This window comes from Equus caballus, chromosome 2, assembly GCF_041296265.1.
Source record: "Equus caballus isolate H_3958 breed thoroughbred chromosome 2, TB-T2T, whole genome shotgun sequence".
NCBI lineage: Eukaryota > Metazoa > Chordata > Mammalia > Perissodactyla > Equidae > Equus > Equus caballus.
Genome location: NC_091685.1, coordinates 91916785 through 91944685, shown reverse-complemented (window position 1 = coordinate 91944685; position 27901 = coordinate 91916785). Strand labels below are relative to the sequence as shown.

The window sequence follows — 27901 nt, the reverse complement described above, 5'->3', positions numbered from 1 at the left end:
ATTTTTTGAAGAATTGTTTGCTGTAAAATCAAATTTTAAGGATCATTAATTTCTTTTGCTGCAATAGTCTTCAAGGGAGCATTGCATTTAAGTCAAAATTGTTACCTGTCAACAAAGTGAGTGAAACACGTTTATATATTCATACATATATGAAATATATATGTGTAAATATATGTATATATATAGAGAGAGAGACAGAGACAGAGAGAGAGAGAGATTGATAACGAGAATAGACAATTAGCCTTGTCCTCCCAGAAGATGTTAAGAATAAATTCTATGCCTGAGCTTTGGCACCTTTAAGGGAGGTGCCTAATAAGAAGGCATTCTTATTTCTAATAATTTCAAACATGCAATTGTTTTCTTTCCTTACATGTTTAGTATCTCCAGTTATGAGGGAGCGTTGGAACAAAAGAAAATGAACTATTTGATGTGGACCCTCTCTTCCTGTCTTCCTCTATTTTCTCTTTCCTTATCCACTGCAATTCCTCTCTTACAGTCCCTTTATTTTAGACAAGACTAAAACAGGAAAAATTCCAGCACTCATGGCCTTTATATTTGCTTTCACAACTGAAATTTACTTTAAACCCTTATGATGACTACCACTCTGGTCTCCTCATCCTGCTGCCCAGCCAGCCATTATCAGAAAACACTGTCCCAGTTCATTTGTTTTAAAATCTCTTTATTTTAAGATAATTGTAGATTCACCTACAATTGTAGAAATAACACAGAGTACTCTTATATACCCTTCACCCAGCTTTCCCCAATGGTAACATCTTGCGTAACTATAGTACAATATCACAACCAGGGAATTAGTGTTGATACAGTGCAGCCACTTTATTCAGATTCCAGCAGTTTTACATGCACTTGTGTGTGTGTGTGTGTGCGCGCGCACGCGCGCGCACGTGCGCATGTGCAGATCTTAATTTTATGCTATTTTACCACATGTATATATTCATGTAACCACCCCACAGTCAAGATATAGAGATGTTCTATCACTGCAATGATCCCTTGAGCTACTCTTTCCCAGTCTATTTTTAATATATTTGCTGCTTAGAAGAGAAAGAAGAAAGAGAGAGGGAAAAAATTTTCTTTTTCTCTTTTCCTTCGGTGAAAGAAAGGTCTGCTTTGGGAAAAGTTCTGAAATAAATTGCCATCTGCCTTCTTCCCTTTCGATACACCTCCCCCACCTGTGTGTTTGTATTTCCCCTAGGGAATTTCCTCATCTTACTGACAGAAGAACGTAGTTGATTAAACTAATTCATACTTAGGTATGAATGACTGAAAGATCGTTAACTCTGCCAGAAGTTGCAGTTTTAAAAGGAGGGTGCTTGCTAGTCCCAAGTCATTTCTTCTGGGTGGAGTTTTATGCAGTCTAACAGAGTGAAATGAAACAATTCAGAAAGTGTGTGGCAGGATAATTTGGGGCAAAGTTTATAAAAAAAAGGCCAGCCTCTTGAAATCTAAGCCCGTGATATGATCCCTTAACTAGGTACCAATATTTATAACCTCTTGTTTTGTTTTTTTTTTATTTCTTTCTGCTTTTTCTCCCCATATCCCCCCAGTACATAGTTGTATATTTTAGTTGTGGGTCCTTCTAGTTGTGGCATGTGGGACGCTGCCTCAGCATGGCCTGGTGAGTGGTGCCATGTCCGCGCCCAGGATCCGAACCAGTGAAATCCTGAGCTGCCGCAGCGGAGCGCGCGAACTTAACCACTCAGCCACGGGGCCGGCCGCATTGTTTTTTAAGTCTACTTTTGTACCTTCAGGTTTTCTAGATGCTCCACATGCTTTTCCACATGTTCCTCATCACAGTAGCATGGAAGAGATGAAAAAAGGGAAGAGGGGAACGGGCGGCAGCAGATGTGGGAATCAGGCATTTGAGTCACTGATACCTGAAGAGGTAACTACTTGCTATTTTCAGTCCCTCTCATCATCACTTTCTTCACAATGTTCACCCTTCAGAACCAATGTATTATGCAAAGAACTCTTCCAGTACATTCCATTAGATCATTAGATATGACTGCAAGATAAAATTTTATATATATATATATTTATATAGGTACATTAAATATATATATAGCATATATATATATTTATAGATCTATTCCTTCTCTTAAAGACTTTACTATCTAAAGCAATAAGACTTACAGGCTTTGAAATTATATAGTACTGTAAGTCTGTGTAAAGGGCTAAAAATTTAGCCCAAAGACATTATTAATTCACTAAACAAATACTGAGTGTCTACTATGGGCCAAGGCTTGTTCTAGGTGCTAAGACTACAGCAGTGAACAATGCAAAATCCCTGCCCTCACCAGTGTATGTTGTATTTAGGTGATGGGGAGAAAATTTGTAGTTAAATAAATAAACGAGTGAATTTTAGATGATTGGAAGAATAACGAACAAAACACAACTGGAAAGGCTTCCCATAGGAAGAGAAACTCCATCTGCATTTTAAAGGAATGACAGGATTGGGTAACTAGGAGGAGGGCAGCTTGAGCAAAGATTTGGAGATGGAAATGAGTAATACAATGAGAAAAAAAGGTTTACCAGAATGCATAGAAGTGACAATGTCCGGGGGCCAGCCCGGTGGCGCAGCAGTTAAGTGCGCACATTCCGCTTCTCAGCGGCCAGGAGTTCGCTGGTTTGGATCCCAGGTGTGGACACGGCACTGCTTGGCAAGCCAAGCTGGGGTAGGAGTCCCACATATAAAGTAGAGGAAGATGGGCACAGATTTAGCTCAGAGCCAGCCTTCCTCAGCAAAAAGAGGAGGATTGGCAGTAGTTAGCTCAGGGCTAATCTTGCTCAAAAAAAAAAAAAAGTGACATTCTCCAACAGAAAAGTTTGCTTTAAGGTTGATGCAAAGAATGTTTTGTCCAGAAACACGGACCAAGCAATGACTGTTTTAAGTGATGGGTATTAAGTGACAGACTTTCAAGCTGCAATTTATCTTTTTTATTAGAAAGAAAGAATTTGATTATTTTGAAGGTAAGATGAGTCATTCACTTTCATCCTTTATTCTATGTGCATGTAAAAGTAATCTTTTGAAGGGCTTTTTTTATTCATGGTTTTGTTTTTCTACCTTCTAGGCAGCTCAACATTGTTTGGTTAAAATATGCCACATTCAAGACGGTGCAGCTGGCTGGCTTGTGTCCCATTATTCCAAGTTTTCAAAATGTTATGCAGAGCTGTTCCCGTGACTAGGGAAAGGAGAGGACATATTTTCTTTCTCCTTCTGGCATAGCACTGAGTGTGCACAACTCATACTAACACAGATCAGTGACACGAGGATTAAATGGGCCGCCACGCTCTGGCTGGTGACCCTAACTATCATTACTTTTGTAGGAAAATAACCCATAGAAACCACTATATAAAACAAGTTCTGGCATCTAGCCCATTTGAAACGGAAAATTTGTAATTTTGCAAAAATTTCAATGACCTCTAATCCTACTTTTACTCCATATTCTTGGTATTTTGTCCTATATACATTCCTTTCTCCACTTACCACCCTCCCCCTTACTGCTCTCTTAGTTAATTCAATATTTGAAATCAGTAGGAACACCTACTCTGAGGGCATAGACCAGGCTTTGGAGGGACCTTATGGAATAATTAATCAAATCTCCCCCTGGGTGTTCAAAATTCTTCTAAATATCATAAGCTTTTGAGTAATGCAGGTGTACTACTGAGCTGAGTGACATGTGTCAGGTGACAATCTCTCTGAGCCTATTTCCTTGAGAGGAAAATGGAAATAAATAAAGTCTACCTTGAAGGGATGTTATAACTTTCCAATAGGATGAGGTATTTAATAGTACCTGCTAAAGATTTGAATGAAGCAACTGCTTAATTTCCTTAAGTACTTATCTTACTTATCTAAAGTCGTTCTCAAATGGGGGTGATCTTGCCCCCTAGGATATACTCAGCAATGTCTTGAGGAATTTTAGGTTGCCAAAAGCGGGAGGGGTGCTACTGGGATCTAGTGAGTAGAAACCAGAGATGCTGCTAAATACCCTACAAAGCACATGATCGCCCCCATAACAAAAGATTATCCAGCCCCAAGTGTGAATAGTGTCGCTGTTGAGAAATCCTGATCTAGCCTTTTTTTGAACAATTTTCATGATTGGAAACTATTCCCTTGTGAGGCTAGCCACTCAATCATTGCAGAGTTATGTGAGAAAACTATCGCTTAAGTTGAAGCAAAATCTGTAACTTCCACCCGCCAGCCAAGGTTGCGTTTTGTGAGACAACACAAGATAAGTCCATCCCTCTTCCATGGGAGTCTTTTCAATATTTAAAGAGCTGTTTTCCCTTCTCACAGTCCCCAAATTTATAGTCTTCTAGGATCTGTGAAATAAGTGAGAATGAAACCCCAAAAGTTTAGTCACAGTTGAATGCCTTATTTCTAGTTTCACCCACAAATCTGAATTCTAGAAGAGTTTAAATAAACTGAGTTGGACCAAAAATGTCTGTAAAATCATAAAGAGGCATCCATCTGGTTTGTCTGTAAATAAGAAGTTCTGAGTCCACTGCTTAGGGTACATTTTTTTACCTTTTTTCTTCCTTACCCATCATAAAAAAGCAGCACAGCTAACATTTTGTTATACATCTCCTACACAAACCCCAAACTGTGCCATTTCATAACAAAAGTTCAGCACTGTGCTTAATACGGTGCATTCCTTTGAGGAGAAAAAGACAGTGATACAGATTTATTCTTGTGCAATAAGAAATACAGAAATAAAATTTCAAGTTTGCCATCTTCAGCTTGAAATCATTGTCAAATCTTATTGGAAATACATTTATTCTGATTTCTGGCAATCTAACCTCCTTTAGTCATTTCACAGTTGGTGAGCAGAAAGGATGTTTCTGCCTCATTTACAGTGTCTGAACATGATTCAGACAATCAACTGCAACATTAGTCAAAGAAATCAGTGGCTAATGATTTCTGACAAGCACTGCAGTAACAGGCTGAGAACCAGACTGGGCAGCAACAATATTCAGAGCATTTACTGGAGCCAGCAAGAGGCAGTGGTAGAAGATGATTAAAATGGGGTAAACAGAACTGGTCTCACGTGACCTAAAGGCCCTTATACATGTTTGGCAAAGGCATAGTATCTGACATGCAATAAATACGGTAATCCTGTTTTACAACTTTGTTATATTGAATGAACACTGAGGATAATCAAATGTGCAGCTCTGTAAACAATAATATACAAAAGTAGTTAAATACTTTGCATTCTGCTGAAACTATATTCTTGTTAGGAGAGTCTAGCTTTACTATTTATATTGACCATTTGGAGCATGTACTCTTTCTCCCTGAAATGCATTACTCATCATTTGGACTATCTGTCACACACTGAATGTTTACATCACCCAGCACATAACGTGAAGGCTGTATGGCCTAGGGCAGAAAGGGCAGAGTGTCAAGACACGAGATCCAGTTTCCCTTCCGCCATGAGCTCAGGGTGTGGCCTCCGACAGGTCACTTGGTTACCCTGAACTTCAGTTTCCAAGTCTGGAAGATAATGGGGTGGGACCAAATGATCTAGAATTCTCCCTTTCAAAAGTATGATTTGGATTTTAGGAGTCTACATTGATATATTTAGCAATTTAAGATATGCCCTAATTGTTATCAATAATTTATCCTTGGTTTTAAAATCTCATAAATTCATTTGTTTTTTTAAGCTTTAAAAAAAAAACCCCAAATGACAAGTTATTTCATTCAATTGAAATTTTATTTTTCATACTTCCCCTTCATTTGAAAAATCTGGCATTCTCTTAATGAACTGCTCTTTAAAATGTCCCTACATCAGATAGGTGACAGCAAGGAGAGCTGAACCTACAACGCTTTTGATTCATATTAAATAGCAGTTGTTACAAGTACAATGATCAGTGCTTTCAAAATTTTCTTTTATAGTCTGAAATTTTTAAGAATTTGATGAAAATTCAAGGTTATCCTTAAGTTTCATAAGCTGAGCTAGAACTGCTAGTTAATCTCTCACATTCTGGGAGTTTACATGTATTTTCAAAAGCTGTAAGGATAGAAATATATCTCAAAATATTTCCAAGAATCTTCTTTCACCTAAAACTCTCTCTCTACACATCCAATATACAGATGACTCTCAAACCCCAAAATAAGGAGATAGAATTCTTTTATATTTTATAGTTAAAAATGTTTCCTCAATAGTAAATTGGAACATATTGCTAAAAACTGCCATTTCCTAAATTGCTCATTGTAGTATTATAGTTCTGTACTATACTAATGAGAGACATATTCATGAAGAATTTTTATTCTAATTATTGTTATTTTCTATACTGTAAATCAGAAAGCTTGGAAATACTGACCCAGTACAGCCCAATCATAGTGTGCATTTTTTTTTCAGGTATGCTTTTGTTTTGGTGAGGAAGATTGGCCCTGAGCTAACATCTGTTGACAATCTTCCTCTTTTTTTTTTCTCCCCAAAGCCCCCCAGTACATAGTTGTATATCCTAGTTGTATGTCCTTCTGGTTCTTTTATGTGGGATGCTGCATTAGCATGGTTTAAATAAGTGGTGCTAGGTCTATGCCCAAGATCCGAACTGGCAAACCCTGGGCTGCCAAAGCAGAGCATGCAAACTTAACCACTCATCCACGGAGCCAGTCCCCCATAGTGTGAGTTTTATTTACAGTTCCTTGAAAAGAAAATTTCCCTGCCCTTAATCTCCATTGTTGGCTTTGTTTTATATTTTGCTAGAAGGCCCTTGACCAAAGGCAGTCCAGTAATCGGAAGTGGGCTGACATAAAAATTTCTATTCAGTGGAAGATCATAGTGATTAGTTAGTTCAATCATGCTTTCTTAGGAAATTCAGACCCATTGAGCAGTTGGTCAAGGCAGAAGCGAGAAGGTGCTCAAAGATAAATGAAACCAAGAGAGTGATGGAATCATGTCAACAGAGCGAGTCAGACTGGCTGCTGCTGCTGTGGGGATAGTAAGAAAACTCAGCCTCTTGTCTTCCTTGGCTCTTCCAGTTCCCTAGAAACTTTCAATCTAGGAGGCCCAACTGTCCACTGATCCTGAGTATTCAGGGCATGTGATCGCTCTCTCTCATTGCCACAGGAATCTTTACAACCAATTCCCTTACCTGAGGTAATACGAATGTCTTTCTCATATCCAAAGAATAAACCAGAGAAGTACCAAGAAAGAAAAGGGTTCTCGAGAGCTAAACTGCCAAGTAAATCACTTCAAGCCTTTTCTCCCTCCATGTTTATCAGTGAAAAACAATACAGGTTGATTCTTTCTGTGGCAATAGGCCAGTAGACACAGGTTATAGAAAATGATTGGAGATTTCATTGTCAGAAAAGATGTGAGGGAGAAAAAAGTTTGCGTATTTTTTTAAACTAAGAAATTCTCAAACTCCACTTGGTTACATTTACATGAAGATGAAGAGTCAGTGTGACAAATGATTCCATTGTACCTATGGTGACATTACCAGTGATTTCAGTTCTCTGTGAATTATGGTCTAAAGATGGTGGTGGCAAACAGAATCAAATGAAGTGCCAGTCCAATTGAATTTGACCAAACATGCATTGTCACTCACTTTGCCAGTGCAGAAATGTCAACATTCATGTCCTGCTGGAATGTGCAGGATGCTGGGGAACCTCGCTTCAGCCACACAAACCTTTCACTATCAGGAATAAGCTCAGTTCTCTCCACCTCCATGTCCCTCTACCTGCAATGCTCTTTCTGATTTCATGCCTGACTCTTCCAGTGCTTGTGCATAGACACACACCACTTCTTTGTGCTAGTCTAGCACTTACCACTGTGTCATATGTATCTATTTGGTAATATTTGTCCCTCTCTAATTAGCTCACAAGTGGCAGGAGTACAGAAACCTGTTTCTGTTCTCCATTGTGCCCCTAGCTCCTAGATGTATGTTAATATTGAATATTGTTGAATGAATATGGTAGAGCTCTTGGAAGGTACTGGTAGTGAAGTACTTGCAGAAACATTAATGTAGATATAATTAGTTGTTGTATGATATAATTATCAGATATTATAATAATTAATAATAATATATCATAATTATTTATTATAATAATGTTATATATAACTAATAGCCTTAAAGAAAAATAAGCTTTTATATAAATTATTATATAATATTGAAGTATATTGTATATATTATAGCTTATATATTATATTAATGTTTCACATTATATCTCACCCAATAAAGGGAAATATATGGCACTTTATAACAATGGTAAATGGAAAGTACGTGAAAATTTTCAGTTAACAGCCAGTCCAGGAGAATTCAAGTTATCAGCAAACAAGTCAGGTTCCCAAAAGAGGACTTAAATGACATTTCAAAATGACATAAGAACCCCCTCTCTATATGTGTGCTTGTTTTATCCAGTCCTATTCTCAGATAAGTAAGTCTCCCCCATTACAAGCCCACGTGGTCATTCTGCTCTGTGAGGACAGGAAGATCCAAGGCTGAAATTACATTAGATTAGTCATGGTATCATGAGAAATAATTCTGCCTATCTCTGGAGGGAATATAAATCATTTCTTCTTTTTCTTTGAATCTAGAATTATGAGAGATAAATACAGTTTCTACCTTCAAAAGTAACAAGTTAAGACAGAGATAAGCAGTGAAAAGTCACTAGCTCGGTAACAAACCACGTTCCTCAGCTTCCCCCAAACTGGCTGCTCATCAACCTTCTTCCATTTGGCTGCTTTGAACAAAATGGTTTCTGGCTCCTCAGGGAAGGATCAAGGAGTGCTCTACGTCAGTGAATGACTACATAGATGGTTTTAATAAATACTGTGGTTTCACTAATACTGTGAACATTTCTCTATTTTTGCATGAACCAATTACCACCAGGAGATTTGTCTTTCCTTTGGCAGTAAAGCTATCATCTATTCATAATCCCTCCTACTAGATTTCTTCCTCATTTAAGGCAGGATTCAGTCAGATTTCATTTTGCTTCCCCTTCTCTGAAATCCATGAAAGCCTTGAAAAACATTTGAGCATCTTCTCTCTGGACAATTTCATATCTTTTCTACCACAAACCATTATTCCGGTAAACTCGGTAAACCCTAATTTCGATCCCTGATGTAATACTTTCATATCAGGCTGTGTGAACACGTTCCTTTAAAATAAAACATGGTAGGAAAGTCTTCCTCTGAATGCCTGCACACAGAGGAAGCTTCATCTATTACCCTTTCACCATGATAGAAGAGACGAGAAAACAATTTATGAGTCATTTCCATTCTGACAGATGCGACAATGACTGGAAATGCAATGCCTGCCAAGAGCTTTTATCAAGTAGGTTATAACAACTAGTAATAAGTGTAAATAATAAATGACTGGAATCTTAGGGGAAACAGTGGCAATATGGAATGATTTTTGGTACTTCTGATGGGGCTCTGCTACTCTTGGAATTCCCTGCCTTCCCAGTAGAATTTTGGCCTGACAATAAACAACAGTTTAGTACTTTATCTAATCCCAGCCAGGAGGTGAGTTCACCAGCAAGCTTTTGCAGATGTTCACATCCAATAATCTATCCATAATTGATGAAACAGGGAGGTCAGATGTAATGGCTGCTACTATTCCAGCAACAAATAAATGGTTATTGACAAAACAAGCCAGTGTGGCGCAGAGCGCTGAGCAGTGACAGGCACGCGACGGTGCTGAACAGAGGCAGGGAAGACTACACGGATTCCTCAGCAAGCCATGTCACAGGAGGGCCACAGTGACACATAAGCAGATGCAAGTGACTTAGAAAGGAAAAGGGAGGTTGCTGAAGTACAAAAAAAGATGAAGACAGGCTGAGGCAGAGAAGAAAATGATGAGCAAGCCCTGGGCGAGGCTGAGGACCCAGGTAAGTACAAATGCGTGAACAGTTCAGAAATGCCTTTGAATGTGTGCACTGTGATCCAGACGTGTGGCTGCTTTTATTACCAGTGTGTCTTCACTCGTATAGCTGGCTGTCAAACTGCACAGCCTAGGTGACTCTAACGCTAAAGAGCTAAGAGTCTAATGCGTGCATGGGACGTTTTTGGTGCCCAAACATTCCAACTGAAGGACATGCATGGATATTCCATATAACACTGCAGATACCTTTTCTTTCCTATGTCCTAAAAAGAAAATCTACGAAAATCACGGATGCAGTTTGCACAATATTTTCAGATAAGCCCAAGACACAAAATTATGGAGCTAGAAAATTTCTCAAGACTGGGATTAATCCTGAAATCCGTGCTGCTTAAAATCAAATTTACTGCAAAAGAATGTGAGTGGAAGGCAAAGTTTTCTTTAATAATAAAAAGCAAACGCTGTGCTCTATTCACCTCGACCTAGGCAAAGAGTATAATAAATGCATTAAGCGAGTCTACTTTTATTGGCTGAATAAAATTCAAGATATTTAAACGTAAATAAACAGCTGAAATCCTACACCTCTATTCCAGTGCTAAAAAATAATGTTTTTACACAGTTTACTATGTAATATTATAAGATGAAGAATGGTAGAATGAAATGGTAGTCATTATTGCTATAGGTAGTCATAAACAGGCTTGGGACAGAGATGTTTTAAATATTAATATTCCTAAAATCACTTAAATCAATTTAACACTCTTTAGTGGTTTATTTAGAAGTGTGATTTATTTTATACTTTGCAACCAATGCCTTTGATCAGCTCTGAAATAACATATGAGCTGAAAATAAAAGAGCAAAACAAATTGCTGCCAGGATTCTTTTAGTGAGCTTTAGATTTTATAGCGTAAACTAGAAAATTACCATTATATTTGGCATTTTCAAATTATTTACCAATACTTAGAAATGGAGAATTACGTAGCCCAGAAGGAAAGGTGGAGATCATTGCTGTAATAACTCGCTAGTTGCTCTCCTTCCTGAGCCCTGCCATCCTCCTCCCTGGGGTCCTTCCGTTTAGCAACTTCGACCTGCCCCCGTCCCTGGGACCATCTCCGTCCCTGGTCTAAGGCAGAAGCTTGGCATCACATCAGCGTGCCATGGATCAAATTATGATCATAACCTTTGTTAAAGCGACTGGGCCCTTGCCATGTCTCTTGAGACCAAGTTCCCAACATGTGTCCCAGTCTGTTCTTCTTGCTTGAATCTCTGTCTTGGTACCTAGTCAGGTCCCTGCTTATGCAATCTGGAGATCTACCTCACTTCCATCAATATGCCTACATCTGGAGTCTCACTCCTGAGCCCCAGTCCCTGTGGCTTGGTGCCTGTCACTTGCCCATGGCAGTCACTACTGTTTATTGAGCAAAAACTACCTGTGCAGAGTGTTTTATATTCGTGGTGAATTCAATCTTCACAGAGCACTTTGAGATCAATGTTAATATTCCTATTGTACAAATGAGAAAAATGAAATGCAGAGAGGTTGGCTAACTCGCTGTAGTATACACAACCCTGAGTTGGAGAAGGAGGAAGGATTTGAACTGGGTTTGTTGAAGTCCTTGTTCTTACGCACTGTGCTATGCCTGCTGCTGGTTCACTCTGAGCCTGACTGTTCTGGGCTAGGCCTTCACTCACAGCTTTGCCTACTGGCACAGCTCCCAGCTCCCAGAAGCTATTCTCCTCTCACCCACTGCAGCCCAACGACTGACGTTCTTGATGTTGACCTCATGTTTGCCTGGTTACAGTGTTGCCTATTACAAGCTGCTATTTTTTCATCACATGGCTTAATTATAATAGCTAATAATAGTCCATACAAACTGAGTATTTACTATGCCATTCCTCTGCCCACAGAGACCCCCTTTTCACTCAGGAGAAAAAACCTGGCTTTATAATGGCCTACAAGTCCTTCCATGGTCCCATCCCTTAACTCTTTGACTTCTCTGCTGCCCTTTTGCTCTTCCTCAGCTTCACCGGTCCCAAGCTCTCCAGGCATATTGCTGCCTCAGGGCTTTGGCACTGACCATTACCTCTGCTTGGAAGGTGCTTCCCTCAAGTATCCACATGGCTAACTCTCATCTGCTTCCAGCTTTTCATCAAATGTCACCTCAATAGGCCTTCTCTGATCACCTATTTAAAATTCCCCCTACTCACTGCTTGCTTTGGCACTCCTCAATCTTTCCTTTGTTGTATTTTTTTCTTTTTTCTATAGTGCTTATTATTGTCTGACACACTATCTAGCTCATTTGTTTATTACCTTTCATCTTCATTGTCTGTCTTTCTCCAATGGGAATGCAAGCTCCATGAGGATAAAGATCTTTGTTTTGCTAGTGACATATTCCAAGTGTCTAGAAGAGGGCTTGGCCATTGGTGCTCCAAAACTATTTGCTGGATGAATAAGTCACAGGTTGTTCTTAAGACTACATGTATTAACTAATTTAATCTTCCCAATGCCCATGAGTAGGCGTTAATTATTATTATTCTTATCTCTTTTTAAAGGTGAGAAAACTGAGTTACATAGAGAGGAAGCCACTGGGCAAGGATCAAACAGTGGTAAGTGATCAAGAAAGCACTTGAACCATAGCTGTCTGATTTCAGAGACAGCACTCTTATCAGGCCCTCCCTCCTAACTCAAAGCCAAGATGCAGCCTGACAATGCCACCACGCAGGATGGGTCCAAATTCTGGCTCCCTTTGTCACCACCTGTCTTATCGTTGACCAACATTATAACATGGCACCCTGCAACAATGTTGTTCAGGAAATTGAACTAAGTTTAATGACGTGACCAAGGCCAAAGAGCTGGGTGACCAAACCATAGCCAGAACTCAGGATGTCTGACTCCTAATTTGGTGGTCTTTCTGGTACTTTCAAAACTGATTTTGAGGATTATAATAAAAACCTGGATAGTACTTCCATTCTCATATAATCTATTACAATAGACAATTAAAAAGTAATTTTGGCTTTGCAACCCTGTGACAAATATTAATGTTTATTTACATAATATTTTAAAAGGAAAATGTTTATTTTTGTCATATCTATGATATTATAAACATAAAAAATGAACATAAGAAATAATCACTGCTGTAAGCTAATATAAGCTCATAGGGAAAATGAATATGTTTAATTAAATTTAGGAAAAATGTATAGTTAAATCATTTACAGTACAATAATAAGAACTAATAAACCATTATCTCTTTACTATTCCACTGGAATTTTCATCAACATGGTATATTAATAAATATCATCTTCATTTTACAAAGCAGAATGCTACAAGATTTGTCTGTGCTCTGGTAAGTCAGTGATGGCAGCAGGAATAGCATAATCCTTGCACTAAGGCAGCAAATCATACTTTTACTATTCTGCAATATTCACCAGCATTTATTGAAAGAGTAGAGAATGCTAGACATAGTTCTAAGTACTTTCTATATATTAACCCATTTAATCCTCACAACGACCCTATGAGTTGGGTACTAGTGAAATCTTCATGCTGCAGGTGAGGAAACTGAGGCACAGAGAGGTGAAGTAACCCACCCAAGGTCACAGGATTAGAAGTGGCAGGATCAGGATTTGGAGTCAGGCGATGTGACTGCAGAGGCCATGCGCTTAATCACTATATCACACAGTGATAATAATTGAGACAATAACAGATGGAATTGAAGTCTACTGGAAGGACCCCATCTCCCTCCCTCTATTTCATTTTTTCCCAAATTATAAATATTCTGTCCTACTAGATTTTTCAGCTGAAAAAACTAACAAACAGCACCTTTTGTGCTCTTTCCCTTGCCTTTACTAAGTGTTGGCAGTAGATAACAAATTTGCATCAGGAGCAAGAAGAGACTGGCGGTTGTAGGAATACTGTGTTGAACACACTGCTTTTGGAAAAGAACTCTATTACTTTGTCCTCTCAGACGTATTAACTTAGTGCTGTGACATATTTCATTGTCAGAAAAACATCCAGAGAAAACACAGCAAATTCAGCTAAGCAGTTAAGTCATAACCAATGAAGAATCCATGGTATGCCATTATCTGTGACAAAGGAGGGTAGGAGGCAGATGGGAGACACAAATGAGAGGTGAGAATTCCTGATGTCTCTTTCTCTGGAGAAGCTATAAAGCAGTGGGTCATTCCCAGCCTGATGCCGCTTCCACTTCCTGCATCCTCTCACCCTCTTCCCCAAACTCTGTGCTGATTCTGAACTGGCCCAGCAGGAGAGAGGTGATGTGGGTGTTTTTTTAAGCTTCAAGTGTTATTCAACAATAATTTCTACTGGACAAGAATAACAAAATGTTATTTATACTGATCAGTAGTTCACGAAGCAGAATAGATGAAAATGTTATCAAAAATTTATATGGGAGATTTGTGATGAGACTCAACAAATAAGTCTAAAATCATCTGACTGACAACCCTGCCAGTTGCAACAGCATTATCTGTTGGGAGTGTGGCTCCAATCTGGGCTCTGTATTTGCTAGCTTCGTGACTGTAGGCAGCTTATTTAATCTAAGCCTCAGCCTTCTGTATGTGTGAAATAGGAGTAAGAGTAAACAGAAGAATACCGATAACATCTGCCTCTTAGGGTTCTTGTGAGTGTTAAATGAGATAAAGCCCGTAAACGACAAGGTTGGGTACAGTTCTAGACACACAGCACACGAAGACACATTAGTTGTTATTGTTGTTCATGATGATGCTATTCTGTCATCTAGGGCTCATTCAATTTCATGGGAGAAAGACCACTCCAACCTAATTTAGGCAAAAAGGGAAACTAAGGACTCAAATGCCACTAAGAATTGTTCTCTCCATTTCTCAGCTTGGTTTCTTTCTCTGTGTGTTAGTTTTATTCTCTCAGTCCGCCATCCTCCCTGGCTCTGGGAGCTCCCAAGCTAACTCCTTCCTACCAAAGAGGATTGGCTCTGATTTGAAAAAACAAAATTATCAAGTAAGCAATCTGATTGGCTTAGTTTGTTCAGGGACCATCTCCTAGAGATTTTCTGGGGTGAGAAGTAGTGGTGGTAGTGATATTGGTAACCCCAAGGTTATAGACAAGACAATAGCCAGCAGAAAGGTGACAAGGGGAATGGAGCAACGTTCTGGGAAGACAAAGACAATGGATGTCCTATAATTTCTATTAACAATTCTGCATATTTGTTTCTTCTGTGGCTTCATCTCATTTAATAGACCGTCATATTTTGGATTACTTAAACTAAAAACTTCAGATTCATCTTTGGCTCCACCTTGTCTCTATGCTTTCATCTACCCAGCCAGAAAAAAATATAAAATTGTAAAATGCCTCTCAAATGTGCCTATTATGAGCTACATCACCATCACTTAAGTTTAGGGTCGCATCATTCCTTCCCTGAAATATTTCAGAAGAGCCCTACAATCAGTCTTCACTCCTGCAGTCTCTCTATCTTCAATTTGTCCTACACACACTGCCAGGCTGTCTTCCAAACAAGTTTCTGCCCTACTTGGAGACTTTTACTTCTTAACAAGGCCCTTGAAGATCTCATCTCACCACCCTGTCTTTCCAGCCTTTCCCACAACAGTCCAACTCCCGCAATGCTCACCTTCCAGTGGGACTGGAATGTATTTTCTGCCCTCCCAGGTCTTTACTCAAGTTGCTTCCTCCCCACTGAGGAGACAGCTACCATTTATCTTGCACAATTCAATTCAAATGTCATCACCTTAATCTCCAAATGAGACAAAGCTTCCCTGTTGCTTTTCAGCTCTTGGTCTCTTGGTCCCCACTACAAGTGTGGCACAAGTATATGCCAGTTGTCTATTTCTCCCATGGACAATGCAGTCTCGCAGCATAGTAAGAATCTACTTGAGTGTAAAGAAATTGCCCAGGCCTCATATTCAACACTGTGCACCAAAATAAACTTTAAAACGAATAATACCCATTATCAAAATAGTTATTACCATTCTTGTTCATATGGATTTTGGCCAGACTTACTTAGGATACCAAAAACTGTAGGGCTATGTTTTTCTCACTATTTAATTGTTTTTGCTTTTTAATTTATATGATTATCTTCTCACTTTACTGGATTATCTTTAAATGTCCTTTATTACTTGTTAAACATTTAATAACTTTAATGTTTTGGGTTGAGATGAGCTGCTAAAAAACTGCTATGATTAATCCTATGCTGAAGATTTTTACTATAAATAGTCTATATAAAATCTGTTGAAAATATTAAAGTTTTTAAGTTTTAATGGAGTAGAAAGAAATAACAGGTTACTTTTTTCTTATTACAAAATCAGTATATATTAACTATAAAAAATTTGGGCAATATAGATCCATCACTTCCCAAAAAATAGAAAATTAAGGTAATCCATTATTTCAGCTTCCACAGATAACCACTGAAAACAATTTGGTGTTTCTAGTATTTTCATATATATGTATGTCTTATATGTATGTATATGTATGTGTGTAAACATAGGTAAGTACTATATAATGCACATTGTTTCATATCCTGATTTTTTGCTTAAAATATCAATAATACTTTTATTGGTATAAAATATTTACTTGTGTCATTTTTATTGGCTGTATTGTATTGTATTACAGGGTACTCAACAATATTTAATCAATTTGCTATGTACATTTACTTTGTTTCTGGAGTTTTCACCATTATAAACAGCCTTTATAACATTGTATATAAAGGTTACAGCTAAATCTCTGTATATATTAATAATTATACAAAGACAATATTATAGCTAAATATTTGTATACATTATTTTCTTCATATAAATTCTGAAATGTAAGATGCAAGATTGTGAGACTTCTTAGAACAAAGCTACCATTTATTGAATGCTTACTAAGTGCCAAGCACGTTACCATTTTACCTCATTTAATTCTCACAGCAACTTTAGCATCCCCATTTTACAGGTGTGGAAAAGGAAGTTTAGAAGTCAAGTGATTTGCACAGGTATAGTCAACAGTGTCAACGCCCCTCCCATAATCTCTGCAGCCAAAGTCTGTTGGTGCCAGCACCTGGAACTTTCTGTTAGATGGCTGGGCTCATGGAAAACTGGAATTGCCAGAGAATTAGTGTCCCTGGAAGCAGCTCCCACCACATAAAGGATGGAAACTGGTGGATAAATGCACCAGCATCCTTGTCCCTCCAGTGGGATAACCACTTGTTTATACACTGCCTCCCAGAGTGTTCTAACAAGACAGAGCTCTGCCTACAGTGGCAACACATCTTCTGTGGCTTCCTTCTTTTGCTTCACTCCCCTGCTGGCAGAACCTCTCCCAAATAAACCACCTGTACGCAGATCCATTTCTCAGAGTCTGCTGCTAGGGAAACACCAATCAAAACATCAAGGTTGTTAGTCCAATAGTGCCAAAATGTCCACCTATCATGGTCCATGCTTTTACAGAAAGAATGCTTTGCGAACTTTGCAAAAAATATCTGAAGATGCTTATTTGAGCAACAACCTTGAGACACATTCAGGCTGCAATCAAAAGTATTTTGTGATTAAGTTATTTTATGTTATTTATTTATTTTGAAACTCTAGCACATAGAATCAAGTTAGCTTCCCTCTTTAGAGCAGGATGTGCTTTTATTGGTCTGTGCATGCCCTCTCGATTGTTTTTAATAAATTTTCTCCTTCATCTTCCCTCCCTACTCTTATTCCCTTTCCCCTCATAGGCCTTCTCTAATATGTCGCTGACGAGTTTCTCTGTGGAGTGGGGCTGACGCACCGCAGGCTAATCATACACTGAGTCTCACCTCCCCGCCCCCGCTCTCTATGCTAGCTTCCACTTCTAACCACAGTTCCTGTTGTCTCGCATCCTTGCCAGCCTTCAGTACTATTTGACTTCCTAATTTTTTGCCTCTAAGTCATGCTTTTATGTAAAAGAATATTAACCTTCTCCCTTGAAATGCTCACAAATGAAAGCCATTATACACATCTATACAATCAACTCCTGATTATTCAGGAACTGAACATCATTTTGTTAATTGGTTGGTTTCTTTGTTATCTTCCTCCCCTTTCTCTGACTATCCTTGACTATCATCATTTTCATTTAGGGAAAAAACAAGAACGTCAATAGAAGACATTCATGGGAAAAATGAAGATTTAGTCTCACCCAGTCTATTTTATTAGTTATTAACTAAACTTTTGTATGTTTACTTAGGGAGAAAGTTGAAATTACTGGGTAAAATAATTTTTTAAGTATATGGATTCAATATCAGGAATATAGTATTACTGTTCTTTTAAAAGTCCAGTATATGTCATTTTTATTGAGCACTAATTATACTAAATAATCTCTAAAAACATAGCTGTTAAATGAGGATCAAGTCATTGTCTATGCTACAGACACATTTGAGAATATTTTGGATAAGTTTCAAGACGTTGAATTACATTTTTTTTTTCTGAAGTTACCCCTTTCGTGTGGTAGCAGAAAGATATATAATTTGGCTCACTCTATAATGATGAAGTACGATGTGCACACTATCGCTATTTAACACATCTAATCCTATAATCATCCCCGCGCTCTTGCAGGTGTAAGGCCTCTTCTTCTTTCACAGCCTCCAGATCCACGTGTGCTAACAGCTGTGCCGTTGCCTCTAGGTCTGTCATACAATTAGTCTTGTGATGAACTATGCAGGTTGCTTTATTGCTCCAGAGAACATTTTCATATGCTAGGCCTTGAACTTTAAGGAGTATACATACATTATGTTCCATATGTCACTATTCGGTATAGTTGATTAGAATACTCAATTTTCAGAGTCTCGTAGTTCACCCTCTTTAAAATGAACCAAATAAAAATAATTATCCATCTTGTCATTTTCTCTCAAAATGAATATCAGAAATTTTCGCACAATTTCTTAAAATGTGAATGACTGAAAACAAAATTTTCAGCAGCTTTGTAAAGACCTACTGGAGCAGCACTTTGTTTTTACAATGAATAATAAAAATAATCATCAAGTTTTGGTTAAAGTGGTATTCTAGATCTCAAGGGAATCTAAAACCAATTTTCACATTTCAAAAAAATCAACAAATTTTATTACTAGGAAAAAATGATTATATTAATTTAGGCCATGAACTTCCTTTCCTGACATAAAATGCCTCTTCATTTCCATGAAAGTTTACAACTTGTAATTTTTTGCCATACAGATTACTGTTTTAAAAAAAATTTTAATTTTTTCTTGAGTTTTCTGATTTTTCTATAACACTTTAGTCATTTAAATGACAAATACTATAATTTATATGAGAAATACCATAAGGTATTCATCACTTAAAAAGAACAAAAAATAGCACACATGCTATTTTCCTAAGCCATAACATTGTAAAGAAAAAGAACCATTAGGAAAATTAAATAGAAAAAACATTTAGAGTTAAACTTCTCATTAATGAGGAAATTAAAAAAACATTCAATTTACTAAGATTCTAGTCTGCAAATAATCTTTGCTATAGAAATTTATATTAAATTATTACTGTAACCTTATCTGTTTTAATGTTTTAGAAAGTTCATAACTTTACATACAAAGATAACAGTAGCAAAATTGTTAGTGAAAAATTTTACATTTTCATAATCTTCAAATTATTAAAATATATTTTTATGAGTACTTTAAAAATGCTATTTTCCAAGTAAGGTCAATTATTCACAAAGGTATTAAATAAGATCAGATGTGAAATACATGATTATACCAGGCTTTAAATATTGCTTAAAATTTTGAGTAATATCGTTTTATGTGGTTTGGAAATAAATCTATTTTTTCTAATTAGAAAATAGGACTATTTTCTTCTTATAATGATATTTTTTCAAATCCTTTCACCTTTCTTTTGCTTGTCAGATAATGGATATTTTAAACATTTCTCTACTTAGCAAAATGTATGGAATGAAAAAGGAAGTAAACGCTATCTCTGTACTGGTGGGAGTGTGTGTGGGGAGGCGGTATGATGCTAAACAGAAGAGGTCTGAGCTGCAACAATTGGGGGAAATAGGATCTGTAACAGCTGCTCCTTTGGATTCCCGAGAAGGAAACTGCCTGAGGTGGGTCAAGGGACAAAAGGATAAAGCAGATGAAAACTCTGATGTAAAGCAGGAAAATGACTGCTGAGACCCCCTGAGCTTACACCTGAATCGTCTCAAGCTGAGTGACGAGCTCTCCGTAGCATGCTTCAGAAGCTGCTGATGAACTACGCAGGACCAGGAGGCAAACTGGCTGCAAGCAGGATCGTCTGCATGTTATGTATAATGATAACCAACGGTCCTCTGGGAGAAGGAGGCCATGATTTCCTCTGTGCCAGCATCTGAGCTCCCCTCAGATACTGAGGCCATTAAACAAGAACAGAAGAGTCAATTTTAGGTAATGATTTCTAATTGGCAAGTAAAGACAACTTCTATTTAATGGGTAGTGAATAGCTCTGATCTTTAAATAAAACAATAACTCAAATTCCGTTTTTTGGATAAATGCACTTTTTTTTACTCAAGGAAAAGTTATTAATAAATTAATATTACAAAGTTTTCCATGAAATGTTGATTTGTCATATTTCCATTATAAAAATGTGTGCCAATAGGAAGATAAATTTAAGCACTACGTAATTTACATATGATAAATTTAGTAAATTACAGCTAAGGAAAAAATAAGTATAAAGCAGGCACTTTGAATAGATAATAAATGTTACCTACCAGAGTATCATTGCTATCATTATTCAGTGCTAACTATACCATAGCTTGTAGTAATAATAGTATCTTAGATTTGAAAACTGCTTATAAAGTGTAAACATACATTTTTTTCATTTGATCTCCACAAAGATACAGTGAAGCTGCCATTGCCATCCTTATTTTACAAATGAAACTGAGCCTCCAAGAAGTTAAGTGACTAACCTGAGGTCAACAGCTGGCATGCGGCAGATGGACTACGATCCATGTCTCCTAGCTCCAGTCTCACATGTTCCTTCTATACTATAGTCGCCTCTGATACGAAGATTGTACATCAAATCCTACTATCTGTTCAAACATTTGACCACTTAATAACCAGAGACCTATTGCTATGTACACTTGAACTACATTCCATAAAGTAAAGATGCTCTTTATCATGTAATATAATTCCTAAATAAAGTCCTACTTTAAACACGTTTGACTATGTAGAATTTCACCTCACATTTAACATTTTCTCCTATCTTAACTACTGGTTTGGGAATACTTGGGTCTAGAGCAAAAATCAGAAGTCATGATTTTGTAGATATATGACCATCTAGGACTTTGGAAAATAATTCTCTTATACATATTAATGGTAATATAATAGTTAACGGTTTTCTATATGTTAGACCCTATGCCACAAACTTTATACCCATTTTACTACTTAATTCTAACAAAGCTGTGCTAAGCTAGGGAGTAGTATTATCCCCATCTTATAGATGAGGAAATCAGTCCTCAGAAAGGGTAAGTCAGTTGTGCGATGTCACGTAATGGGGTAGTAGCAGAGCTGGGATTCCATCCTGGTCAGCCGGATTTTAAAACCCATCATCTTAACCATTTTGTTGCCCTCTCACTCCAAAGAGCTGTTAAATGTACTCTCGAAAAAGCATGTTGAGAGCTCCTCATCTGAGAAATGCTAGTATTTACCACTTTTACTTTAGGCAAACCTCTAATAATCTCAAAGATCCCACGCAGATGTGAGCATTTGCATCCATCCCAGGCAACTCTAACCAAATATCATGATACCATCATAAAACTGGCTCCAAACTGTCTTCTCAGGGTCATTTGCACAGAGCCGAAAGAAGATAGGAAAGCACGAAAGGGCAGATGCAAAGAAGTGGTTGCTCTCATAGACAAACTGATCTGGACTGCATACATTAGTAGGTGTGATCCATCAGAGATTTATCATATCATCGCATAGTGTAAATGTACAGAACTTTCTAGGGTTGAAGTAGTTGGAATAATGCACAAATGACCTAAATGAAGATAGAGCCTCAGATAGCATCTTTCTTGATCTCTCCTTTGACTTGACTTCTTTACTTTCTTTCCCTCTCTCTCCTTTCATTATTTTTTCTTTACATTTTTTTTTCTTCTGACATGTACTTTTAGAGAATCTGTCACATATAGTGCAAGAGAATCAAAAATGATTAATGCAAGAGTGTTGGCTTCCTTTCCTTTCCCAGCCTACTAACTCCAGCAGGGCCTACCTGGCATTTCTTTTTTCCTCCTCCAAACCAGTCCCAGTCCTACTGGGTTTTATTATGCAGGTCAGAGTTAGAATTTTGGAAGGTGAGTAGGGATGAAAGAAGCAGAAATGAGCCTGCTGAAAAGAGCCAGGATTCTTGACCTGAGAGAGAGGAGGAGGCAGAAGGAGAGGGAAGGGAGAGGAGTGATTAACCACCTGTGAGTGGAATACAGGAGGGAACTTTGGGGTTTAGGAAGTGACAAGAAGATATAGGCTTCAGAATACCAAGGGATAGACAAATTGAAAAATTTTAAAAATGGAAGAAGAGAGGATTAAAAAAAATAATGTTGCTGTGAGTTAAGAATTCTATCCCTTTACTGTTCTTTGAGGACAAGTAAGTAGAAGTTGAAACTACTTTTCCTTTAGCTTGCTGGATTTTTTTCTTTTATTATGATATGATACTGAGAGAGAGCTGTGAAGAACTCAGATTTATTGGGGTTGCATAATGGTTTCAGTGGTAGATAAAAGTCTTCATTAATAAAAGTGACCAAAAGGAAAACTTGTTTTATGTATGTGACTGGAATATGCCAAGGCATTTGTATGTCAGCTAGATTATCATTTGGGTTAAGAGCCCACTGCTTTCAAGGGTGGAGCAACTTCTAAGGTAACAAACTAAATAGAGAAAGGAACTAAATAGGAAAGAACCATCTTCCCCCAAACTTTCTGGTGGCTAAACATTACAAATAAAATAAGTCACTCTGCTAGAAATGTTTCTAATATATAATGGCTGTATCTTTGTTTGCATCTATTGATTTGAAAGAATAAATAAAATTTAATTATAATCACTTAGTGAAATCCTAAGAACATATCATTTTACAAATATGATCCATATCCTCTATTGTGAATATTTAGCAACAATCCATGAGTCGCTAGAATATTAGTGTAACTACTTTTTCTGATACTTTATTTATTTGCATTTTTCTGGAGGATGCTGATGATGAGGCTAGAGATTTAGGTTAACCATGTATACAAGCTAACACCAATGTCAGAAGCATTCTAAGTTATTATAAAGATGCTGATATGTATGTAAACATAGAGATAGCTACTCTTTTGTATATGCAATAATTAAATAATAGTACATATGATAAATCTTGTACTAGGAAAAGCAAATGAAATATTAATAGGATGACTTTTGCTTTCATAGTATAATTTTTGATAGGCTACATTATTGCTAAATAATAGGAAGCAAATAATTCACTGAATGTACTGATGATTGAATAAAGTTGGTGTTCCTAAAATAATTAGTCAAATGGAGTACAGATATTCCTTGACTTACGATGGGGTAATGTCCTGATAAACCCATGTAAGTTGAAAATATCATTAAGTCGAAAACGCATTTAATACACCTAGCCTACTGAACATCATAGCTTAGCCTAGCCTACCTTCCATGTGCTCAGAACACTTACATTAGCCTACACTTGGGCAAAATCATCTAATGCAAAGCCCATTTTTTAATAAAGTGTTGAATATCTCATATAATTTGTTGAATATTGTACTGAAAGTGAAAAACAGAATGGCTGTATGGGTTCAGAACGGTTGTAAGTGTATTAGTGGTTTGCCCTTGTGATCTCGTGGCTGACTGGGAGCTGCGGGTCACTGCCACTGCCCGGGATCATGAAGGAGTATTGGTATATCATATCACTAGCCTGGGAAAGATCAAAATTCAAAGTATGGTTTTTGCTGAGTGGGCATCTCTTTAAAGTCAAAAAATCATTAAGTCGAACCATTCTAAGTTGGGACCGACTGTAATTAGAAAGGAAGAAAATTCATGCATAAAAACACAGTGATGGGGAGGCCCTTCCTTTCTCTTAAAATAATTTTATGGTTGCAATACTTGATTGCGGAAGCTGGTCCAACTTTGCACAAAGTCTTGAAGATGATTTTTTGTAAAACATTTTGTTCTTGGAAATCTTAGGACTTCATAAGATACATTTACCTTTTAAAATTCAGAATTTACTTTACTTAGAACACTTACAGGTCCAAATTGATGATGGCCAAAGGGAATTACTATTTCCTTTCTCAGCACCTAATATATGCAAGTAGCATTCTCCTCTTTAAATGTCAGGGTCTCCATGACCTCCTGCTCAGGTTTATTAGAGTCACTGTCGTTTCTCTTCACCAAATACTTTCCTCATTAGTAGGTATTTCAGGCCTAAATAAATCCGTTATTTGTTTTTAGTTTATCTCTATTCTGTCATTCAGTAAAGAACTCTTTATGAGCAAAAAATGGATGATGAAACTTGATTCATAATCCTGTCAACATATTCTTCTATTATATGTGCTAATCATTTATTAACAAATTAAAGCCTTTAAATTAAGATGCGTTAGGAAAATTTCAAAATTCCTTCTGTTCAGATCATTAGAACTATTAATTAGGAATATTTACTTGTGACAGGTTTCTCTAAGCCAAGTTTCTTTGAAAAAAATCATGTAAAAATCTTTTCACAGATGAACAACATTATTGGAAGGGAGAAATCTGTGAGAGGTAGAGGTTGAATCCAGAGGCAAGATACTGAAAATTTGAAAATATTCCAAATTATAAACTTAAAATACAAGTGAGAGAATGGAAACAGTGTATAAGAATAAAGACAGACTGAATATGAAAAGGGAAGGGAAATGCTAAATATAACCATACACTGTCTCATGCTGGCTCCAACATGACAAAGCTGATTTCTGGGCAATCTTTCCCCTCTCCACAGCCACACTGTGAAAGAAACACTGTCAGTGCTTGAAAACAGACTAAGATAGTGTTGGCATGATGGTGCAGAGTGGGAAAATGGGTTAAAAGAGGCTTTCAAAAGAAAAAAATTTTTTTTTGTTGAAGTCTTACTCTGTGATTAGATAACTTGGCAGATATCTAATCAATCAATCAGGGGATCAATCCTATTTATTAATTGATTATGTAATTTTTTACAATATATTCACTAAATAAAGGAGCGCTCTGTCCTGTTGTAGGTTTCTAATTTACGTCTTGTAAACTAGAAACATTGCCGCCAGAGGGAGAGAGACTGCAGATGGAAGGACACACTATAGTTTGCAAACAGATCGCTTATGTAACATGATCACCTTCACCAAGTCCAGGAATAAAAAAGCGGAAGGAGATTCAAATGAAAGTCAAGAATGTCCTTTATCTCTGAAAGGAAGCAGGAAAAAGTGACTAAAGTAAGACACTAGTGAGAATGAAAAGACATGGCCTTCGATTTGAAATCATAGCAAGATAACAGGTTTTCTGGGAATCTATTTCAGGGCAACAGCAAAAACTGCTGCCCTCGAAAATCAGTCAGAGCTGGAAGACCTCCATGCCCCGAATCAGGTCAACTGCTCAGCATCCATTTACTACCCCAGCCATACCCGAGCCCTAACTCCCTATCACTTGGTGATTCTTTGGTACCAGTTCCCTGCCTCCTGTTTTACAGTGGTGAATCTGATGCCTTCTCCACTTTCCTCTTGGCATCTTGTATCCAGACCTGACAACAGATCCTTCACTGGCGCTGGAGCTCTGCCTGTGGGTCTGGCCCAAATCTTATGCTTGGTTCCTGCAAGTCCTCAGTTCTGCATGAGCTGTGTTCCAAAAAGGAAACAATATTCTGCCATGAGCAAGGCCTGGCCTCTGAAGACAGCACCTGGTTCTTTCCAATTGCAAAGGCTACTCTTAATGGTAGTAGTGAGCTAGAGACCTTGAATATGGCCTGCCTGTTTTCCCAAAGCCCCCAGCCTGGCTGGAAAATTAAATGACGAGAATTAACTAAGCCTGACTCTAACTGAGGCACACACCCAGGGGAGGGGGACTGAGTTCTTACTAGAAATATTTGCAAGGAGCTCTCTCATCCCAGCCAAAACCTGGGACAAGAGGCAGAAGGAGTTTGCATGTTTCTGTCTGTTAGACACGCCCAGTTTCCTTGGCTTATATGCAACTGCCTATTCCTGGTTTTCTTCCTACCTCCCTGGATACCCCTGCTTAACCTCCTTTGTACCTCCTTTACCCAGCTTGGCCCTATGCCTTTTTCATTCATCACTATCAACTCTCTCTAGGAAATCTCCTCCGATTCACAGCTCCAATATGCTGAAAACTTACAAATTTATACAGTATCTCCAATCTAGACTTCCTCTTGAAGGCTTCCTCTTCCAGACCCCCATCTATTTGAGCTCTCCTTGGATATCTCAAAAATTCCTGAAATTCAACATATTCAAAACTGAACTCCCCATTCCCCCCCAAGCCTGCGTGTCCTTTAGCATCCCCTACCTCAGTAAATGACATCAGCATTTCTCCAGCTCCAAAGCCAGGGACCTAGGACCCATCTGGACACCTCTGTCTCCCTCACTTCCCATATTGAGTGTATTACCAAGTCCTTCAGAACTTTTGAATCTGCTTCCTTCCATCTTCACTACTACTAATAAAGTCGAGAGACGTAGGTTAATGTAAAAAAAAGTAAGAGTTAATAATTATCAAAAGTTTATTATATAGCAGGCAGGCACTCTTTTAAAACTTTATATAAAATATCTCTTCTAATCACCCTAAGTATTAGTTTCATAAAATTGATGTAACAAATTACCACAAACTAAATAGCTTAAAAATAAAAGGAATTGATTCTCTCATAGTTTTGAAGGCTAAAATTCTGAAATCAAGGCGTCAGCAAGGCCACGTTCCTTCCCAGGGCTCTCGGGAAGGATCCTTCCTGGCTCCTTCCAGCTTCTGGTGGCTGCAGGCATTTCTTGACTTGTGGCTGCATAACTCCAGTCTCTCCCTCCATCATTACATGGCCTTCTCTGTGTGTAGGTGCCTTCTTGTCTTCTGTCTGTTTCAAATCTCCTTCTGCCTTTTTCTTATCAGGACCCTTGTCACTGGATTTGGAGCCCACCCAGATAATCCAGGATGATCACCTCATATCAATATCCTTAAATTAGGGGCTGGCCAGGTGCGCAGGGTTTAAGTTCGCACACTCCACTTTGGAGGCCCGGGGTTTGCCAGTTCATATCCCAGGTGCAGACATGGCACCGCTTGGCAAAAGCCACGCTGTGGTAGGCATCCCACGTATAAAGTAGAGGAAGATGGGCATGGATATTAGCTCAGGGCCAGTCTTCCTCAGCAAAAAGAGGAGGACTGGCAGTAGTTAGCTCAGGGCTAATCTACCTCAAAAAAAAAAAGATCCTTAAATTAATTACTCTGCAAAGACCCTTTTTCTAAATAAGGTGAGATTCACAGGTTCCAGGGACTACACCCTAAAAAGTAAGTTATTAGTCCCACTGAATAAATGAGGCCACTGAGACTTAGAAAGTTTAAGGGACTTGCCCAAGATCACGCAGTTAATACGAACATGAGGTTCACATTTGCTTTATGGCTCCCTTATCTCTAGAAAAACAATTTCAATACTTTTCTTAAAGGAGTAATTGTTTCAAGAAATCTGTCCCTTGGACGCCAAATATTGTTTCCTCAACTCATTCATTACTAGAATATTCTACACCACTAGTGTTGTCTTCCAGAATTATAGATCAGATCCAGAGCCTGGCATGATGCCTGTAGTATAGAAGGTGCTCAATAAACAACTGTAAATAAATTAATGAGATCAAGCCGCTAGCCTCATCAAAAGTCATCAAAAATTTCCACATTGCTCAAAAAATGAGCCTTACACTCTTCAACAAAGCATTCAAGACCCTCCACCCTCCAAAGATTAAAAAAACAATCTTGTAATGAATGTAGCCTTTATAAGAATGTCCAGAAGTCATGCAAGAAGAGATTGATAAATTTGGCCACATACATATCTAAAAGTTCAGCATGGAAAAATTTCGTAAACAAGGTCAAAAAACAAAGGCCTGAAAAAAAATTCACAACACATATT

The 27901-nt window shown here is 37.9% G+C and overlaps 1 protein-coding gene and 1 long non-coding RNA gene across 5 annotated transcripts in view; one reads left to right on the top strand and one right to left on the bottom strand.

The window, feature by feature from the left end:
• Positions 1-27901, bottom strand: part of TTC29 (tetratricopeptide repeat domain 29) — a 258945-nt gene that overhangs the window by 101417 nt on the left and 129627 nt on the right. The window lies entirely within an intron of this gene.
• LOC138921911 (uncharacterized) lies at positions 13194-20972 on the top strand. The gene is made up of 2 exons (XR_011434897.1): positions 13194-20204; positions 20654-20972. It is a non-coding gene; the product is annotated as an uncharacterized lncRNA (long non-coding RNA).